The sequence below is a fragment of the Chrysochloris asiatica genome, unplaced genomic scaffold, assembly GCF_000296735.1.
Source record: "Chrysochloris asiatica unplaced genomic scaffold, ChrAsi1.0 scaffold00281, whole genome shotgun sequence".
NCBI lineage: Eukaryota > Metazoa > Chordata > Mammalia > Afrosoricida > Chrysochloridae > Chrysochloris > Chrysochloris asiatica.
This window is the reverse complement of record NW_006408799.1, coordinates 563176-570030: the sequence shown is the minus strand read 5'-3', so window position 1 is coordinate 570030 and position 6855 is coordinate 563176.

Sequence of the window (6855 nt, the reverse complement as noted above, 5' to 3'; positions counted from 1 at the left end):
TATTCCCTCCACTAGACTCTCAGAAAGGCGTTCCCTTGTCCACAGCTGCTGGAGCACACAGCTAGTAGTGAAGCTTGGACAGCCTGTAATGTTCATTTTCTTCTCTATCCAAAAGCTTGTTACACAGCCTAGTTTGGTCTCTAACTTCAGTGGACTATGAAGCTGTTAAACACATACAGCAACAGACAATGACAGAAACTCAACATCCGCCGGATATGAGTAAACACAAACAAGCCTGTCTGGCTCTCCGGAGAATGACTCAAGACTGTCTCGCCTTCCAAGCATAGTGACCCCCACCAAAGTAAAACCACCACAAAGTGTGATGGAGTTGTCGTCGCCATGCTACCACCGGTGCCAGAAAAGCCAAATAAAGATCAATGTATCTATAAAATGCAATGGCATGTTAACGCAAACCTTGAAAAAGAAGAAATGCTTTTTATCTCAGTCTTAGGAAAACCTAATAGAGAATTAACTGTCCGAGACGCCACGGGATCTCACTCAAGGCTTTGCTTTGTGTCAGAACTTCCCAGGCCATTAACTTGTAACTGGCAGACTCCCCCCACCTCTAAGTTTTAGGACACGTGGCTTCGATCGAACACGGTGAAGATAAGTCATCAAAACTGGACTCCTGCTCCCTTCCCATCCGAACTTCTGAGGGGGCTCCAGTGAAGTACCTGCTCTGAAGCCAGGTCCCCAGCGTAAGTTGGGCATGCTGAGGTTCGCACCACAAAGGTGGGCAGGGTCCTGGGGACTGAAGGGCAACTCCCACGTCTGAGTCCACAGCTGCTCATGATGGGCAGTTCCTGGGGAAGTTGACAGGGAGGCTGAAAAGATGACCGCTGGTATATCACAACCATACTGATATACTCAGAATCGGCGGGGGCACTCCCTACATGTTAAGAGGAGCGACCAGAAGCCCCTGGGGCAGCTAATAAAAAACTACATCCTGCATTATGACGAGGCACAGCCTGTGTCTTCTTCCCAGTAGGCTGTGGCTTCAATGGGATGGGAATTACAGGGGCAGTGCCTTATAAAACAGGTAGACTTCAGAGACCACCACAATAAAGCTAACATCACAGTAAAGCCAGTCAAAAGTGGCTTTTGGCTTCCCAGTGCATGAAAAAACCTATGGTGACACTCTGCTTTAGTATGAAGTGTGCAAAAGAATGATAGGGAAGTTTGCGATGCTGTGAGAATGACCGAAATGGTACACAGAGACACGAAGTGAACTCATGCTGTTGGAAAAATGGCGTTGGTAGACTCGCGCAACTGACACAGGGTTGCCACAACCTTCCATTGATAAGAAATGTAACATCTAGGAAGTATATAAAACCTGATAGCTTTCCCAAGTGTAGTGCATGTATCAAATGATTTCAGGTGGCACAGGAATGGACAGTTTGAGTATTTTAGTAATGTTTATTTTAATGTGTATTGAAAATATGTATCACCAGCATATTGTGACAGGAACAACCTGCTGTCTCCCAATATTCATCTCCCTTTTTTTTTTTTTTTTTTTTTTGTATAAACAGAAATCGTAAATTATGGCTGGGCACATGACCTTCTACCATTCCTTGCAGCTAGGTGTGTGGTCATGTGACTAAATTGTGGCCAATCTGAGCAGACATGCTGAAAAGAAGAGGGTGTGTCCTCCACATGCCCTTTGAGCTGCCCACTGTCTGAAATGCAGACCTGGAGGTAGTCTTCTTGGACCATGTGATCACAAATTCTACCTAGGGGTGGGGGACAGAAGGGAAAAAGCAAAAATCTCTGATTCTACCCCAGCTCTGCATTGCTTTCATCTAGACTCATATTTTAAGACAGAAGTCCATATCTTTCTCATAGATTGAATTGTATCCTCAAGAAAACATGTGTCAGCTTGGCTGGGCCATGATTCTCAGCTGTATGGCAGTGATGTAATGATGCAATCATCCGCCACAATGCAATCAGATGTAATTACCCTCCATCTGTGATGTTGTACATCCTGACCTCTATACTGATGGACTCTATGGGCAAAATATTGAAGGATGCAGAAAGTACCAAAAGAAGATGAAAGGAGTCACTGCACCAAAAAGAAATTGTCAACGTTCAACCATTTCAAGAGATAGCATACGTATCAGGACTGACTGCAATGGTTGGAAATGTAAAGATGGGTGTTTTGTAGCAAAAGGAGGGGAGTGATTGACTATGCAGTCCAGCAGTCGAGGTCCCTGGGACCATCAGGGGAGATGAGCAGAGTGCGGGACCCTACCCAGAGAAACAGTGATGCCAGAGATGGAGGTAGAGACGATGACATGGAGAGATGGAGCAGCTGGGGACTCTAGACCCAGAGAGAGAGAGGGACTTTGTGCTGATGACCCGGGGGGGGGGGGGGGGGGGGAGGCTTGCAAGGTGTACCCTTTATTTGGTTGATGAAATATGGAGGGGATTGTAAACATGGCAATGAAATGACATACGATAGGATGAATGTAAAGCTAATGTTCTCCCATGTAAACTATCACATAATTCACACTAAAACATTAAAAAAAAAAAAAAATGAAAAAAGAGATAACATATGATCAAGAGCCAACAGTACTGAAGGAAGAAGTCCAAGGTGCACTGAAGACAATGGCAGAGAACAAGTTTCTGGGAATTGATGAAATACAAATTGAAATCTGGAATGTGGAAATTATGGGACAATGTCATTAATAACACATGCAAATAAAATTTGGCTTAAAGATAATCCAAAAATGGCTGTCAGCATTTCAAGACACATTCAGATAAGGATGTAGAATGAGGGATATCGTTGTGGATGTCAGATGGCTCTTGGCTGAAAACAGACAAGACCAGAAAGATGTTTCACTTGTGCTTTATTGACTATGCAAAGGCTTTCTGTTGTGTGGATCATGGCAAGCTATGGACAACATTGTGGAAAATAAGTATTCCAGAACATTGGATTTTCTCATGAGGAACCTGTACATAGATCAAGAAGCAGTTGTTTAAACTTAACAAGAGGACACTGAATGGTTTCAAATTAGGAAAGGTGTGAACCAGGATTATATTCTTTTACCATACTTATTCAATGTGTTGTTGTTGTTGTTGTTGCTGTTAAGTGCTGTCGAGAGCAAATAATCCAAGAAGCTAAATTATACAAAGAAGAACATAGTATAAAGTTTGGAGGAAGCCTCATTAACAACCTGCAATATGTAGATGATATAACCTTGCTTGCTGAAAGTGGAAGTACCTAAAATACATACAGATGAAGATCAAAGACCACAGCCTTCAGTATGGATTGTATCTCAATATAAAGAAAACAAAAATCCTCACTACTGGACCAATAAACAACATCATAATAAATGGAGAAAAGAATGAAGTTGTCAAAGACTTCATTTTGCTTGGGTCCACCATCAACACGCATGAAAGCAGCAGTCAAGAAATCAAACACCATATTGCATGATGCAAATCTGCTACACAAGACCTCTTTAAAGAATTCAAGAGCAAAGATGTTCCTTTAAGGACTACGGTGTGCCTAACCCAAGCCATGGTATTTTCATTCACCTCATATACATATGAAAGTTGGACAATTAATAAGGAAGACTGTAGAATAATTGATGTGTTTCAGTTATGGTGTTGGAGAAGAATATTAAAGGTACCATGGACTTCCAGAAGACCAAACAAATCTTTGTTGGTAGAAGAACCAAGAAGCCAAGATGGCCAGACTTCGTTTCTCATAATTTAGAAATATTATCAGGAGGGTCCAATCCCTGGAGAATGACACCATGCTTGGTAAAGTGGAGGGTCACCAAAAAAGATGGAGAACCCCAATGAGATGGATTAGCATAGTACAATAGCAATGGGCTCAAGCATGACAGTGAATGTGAGGGTTGGCATAGGACCGGGTGGTGTTCTGTTCTGTTGTGCATATGGTTGCTATGAGTCACTACCAAATGGATGGCACCTAACAACAACAATGTACTAATGAGGTAGGATTTGGTTATGTTAATGCATACTAAGTTATATTTGTTATATTAAAGAGGCAGGATTAGAATGCAACACCCTTACTCAGGTCACAGTCCCGATGCCATACAAAGGGAGTCTTCCTGGGTGTAGCCTGTATCACCATTATCTTATAAGAGATAAAATAGAATAAAAAAGAAGTGTGCAGAGGAGACACCTCAGTTCCACCAACAAGAAGAGCTTCCAGTGGAGTATGTACTTTGAACCCAGGGTCTCTGTGCTGAGAATCTCCTAGACCCAGAGAAAGACAAATATCAAGACACATGGAGATCTCCAAGGAATACTGGGCCCACAGCTGTTGAAAGGAGGCTACGACTTTCCTACAGAGTCAACAAGTCAATTCCAACTCATGCAGACCTGATGTATGAAGAACAGACCTGTGCTCCACGGGGTTTCCAAGGCTGTGACAGTTCAAAGAAGAGCATCAGGTTAGTCTTCCAAGGTACCTCTGGGTAGTTTCAAAGAATCAACCTTTTTGGCTAATCACTGAGTGCTTAACACTCAAAGGACCTTCCCAAGTTCACAGAGCTCACAAGCAGTGGAGCTGAGATTTGAACCCTGGAAGTCCAGGTGTAGAATCTATACAGTTGACCACCATGCTACACTACCTCTCGGACATGGCTGCTGTTTATCTGTTAGCATTCACTCTGATACTTCCCAACATAATAGTCCTTTAAAATTAAGTCAAAGCTGTAATTCAATTCAACTCATGCTTTACAAAATTCCAGGAGGCAGTTCTTGCTACCAGACAATGTTTACAGACAGTAACCGTGTATCTGGCATCATGTCAGTCTAATCTATGAAGCAGTTATTGCTATTATCCCATTTACAAGTGAGGAAACAGATCAGAGAGGTTAAGTAACTTAGCCATGGCCACACAGCTGAGAAGTGGTAATGATATGGACTGAGGCTGGCAGGCTTTGAAGCACCTAGCACAATCTTCAACCCTGTGTTGTCTTATTGGGTCATTGCTAGCTACACGCAGCTTCTGAGACATGGAATATGGCTCCTGTGAATGAGGAACTGAACTCGTTTACCTTAATTAATTTAAAAGATGTTTACCTGTGCTTTATTGACTATGCGATGGCTTTTGACTGTGTAGATCATGACAAATTGAGTAACATTGCGAAGAATGGGTATTACAGCATGCTTAATTATGCTCATGAAGAAACTGTATATAAGCCAAGAGTCAGTCATTCAAACAGAACAAGGGAACGCTAAATGGTTTAAAATCAGGAAAAGTGTATACCAGAGCTGTATCCATTCACCATATATGGATTCTTGGTGAACTTGATGAGGCCAGGATTTCCAGAGGTTTGGCAGTGTGGCGTGTGTTTATTCCTATGTTGATGAAACCGAATGCAGGCATAGTTAACTCTGATGAGCGGCTATGAACAGCCAATCAATTAAAGGGATGCTTCCTTAGTGGTGTGGCCTGCTCCCAACAGAATGGACATGTGGGAAAAGGGTTTTTCTCTTCCACTGAGGACCTGGGACCCTGCATTTGTAAGCCATTTCCTTGATAATAAACTTCTCTTTATACATATGTATGTTTCACTGGTTTTGCTTCTCTAGAAAAACTGGCCTAAGACACGTACCAAGAGAGTGGGTGTTCTAGAGAAACAAAATCACAAGGGTGAGTTTTCTAAACTGTTCCTCAACTCTAACCAATCATAAAGGCACTGATAAACGGTGGAGGCATGTCTGACCTCTAGGAATTCATCGGAATCGGCCTTGAGCTGATTTTGAGTTTGATTCTCTTATCCCCCTTGTGGAATCGGAGGACATGGTCCCCACATGGTTTTTGCAGTTGGCGTCTGGAGCGGGATTCATTGCAATGGCTCCAGACTCATGAAGGCATTTGATTTTATAAGAAAAACCCAAGGGCATGAGATAAAATACTTAAGTGGAGGGTCAAGCCTCAGCTTCTTGAGTTGCCTGGGCCGGATGACACTCTGATTATAAGGGTGTCTGACCATATGGGCCTGGGTTTCCAGGAAACCACCCTTCCAGAGGCCCAAGCCATATGCATATGAATGGGGTTTGTTCAAGGTAGAAAAAAAGATTGAACTTGAGTGTTTTAAAAAGGTTCATGTGTTTCACTCTGGCTATTGGTTTCTCCTTCCTATTACTATAAAATAGACACACGTGTGATAGAAATGGATCTGGGAAGGATAATTACTGAAAGCTTGTCAGCCCAGCTTCAGCCTACATTTGACTGAATTTGCTAAAAGGTGAGTTAGAATCTGTCCCGAAAAAAACAGGCTTCTTGTTTTAGGGTTTTGGAGTGTTTTTTTTACACTTATCCCATCTTTATCTTGCTATAAAAAAGTTACCTAAAACTATTTTTGCATATAAATGAACCCATTAGACTATTTGGTCAAGTGGAAGTATTGCTAGGCACAGCTGTGTGCACCACAGGTACAATACAGAGGGGCGAGGCCGCCGGGTCTCTGCGCAGGAAGGGGAATCAAGTCACCGGATTAATTGCACGGGTGGCTGCACAGGAGCCCTGATAGACTCCCCAGGTGTCAGTACATGATGAACGCAGAGTCTGTGGCCCACTGAATCCCAACACCTGCTAGGCAGCCACCTCAAACGCAGGGTTTAGGGCCCAAGGAAGGCACCTTGTGGCTGGAGCCCAGCCTGGCAGGGGTCACGAGGTGGCTGGTGGCAGGCAGGCTGAGAAAGCATCGCTGTGAGCATTGGGAGGCAGGCACCAAGCCATGGGGCCCTCCACTCAAGACAGGCACCCAGCTAGAGAGGTGGCCCCTGCACCACAGGGTTAGAAAGTTAATTTGATTTTATTTAAAATAAAAAACAAGGGGGAACAAACAAGATGGTGGATCAGGTGGACTATAG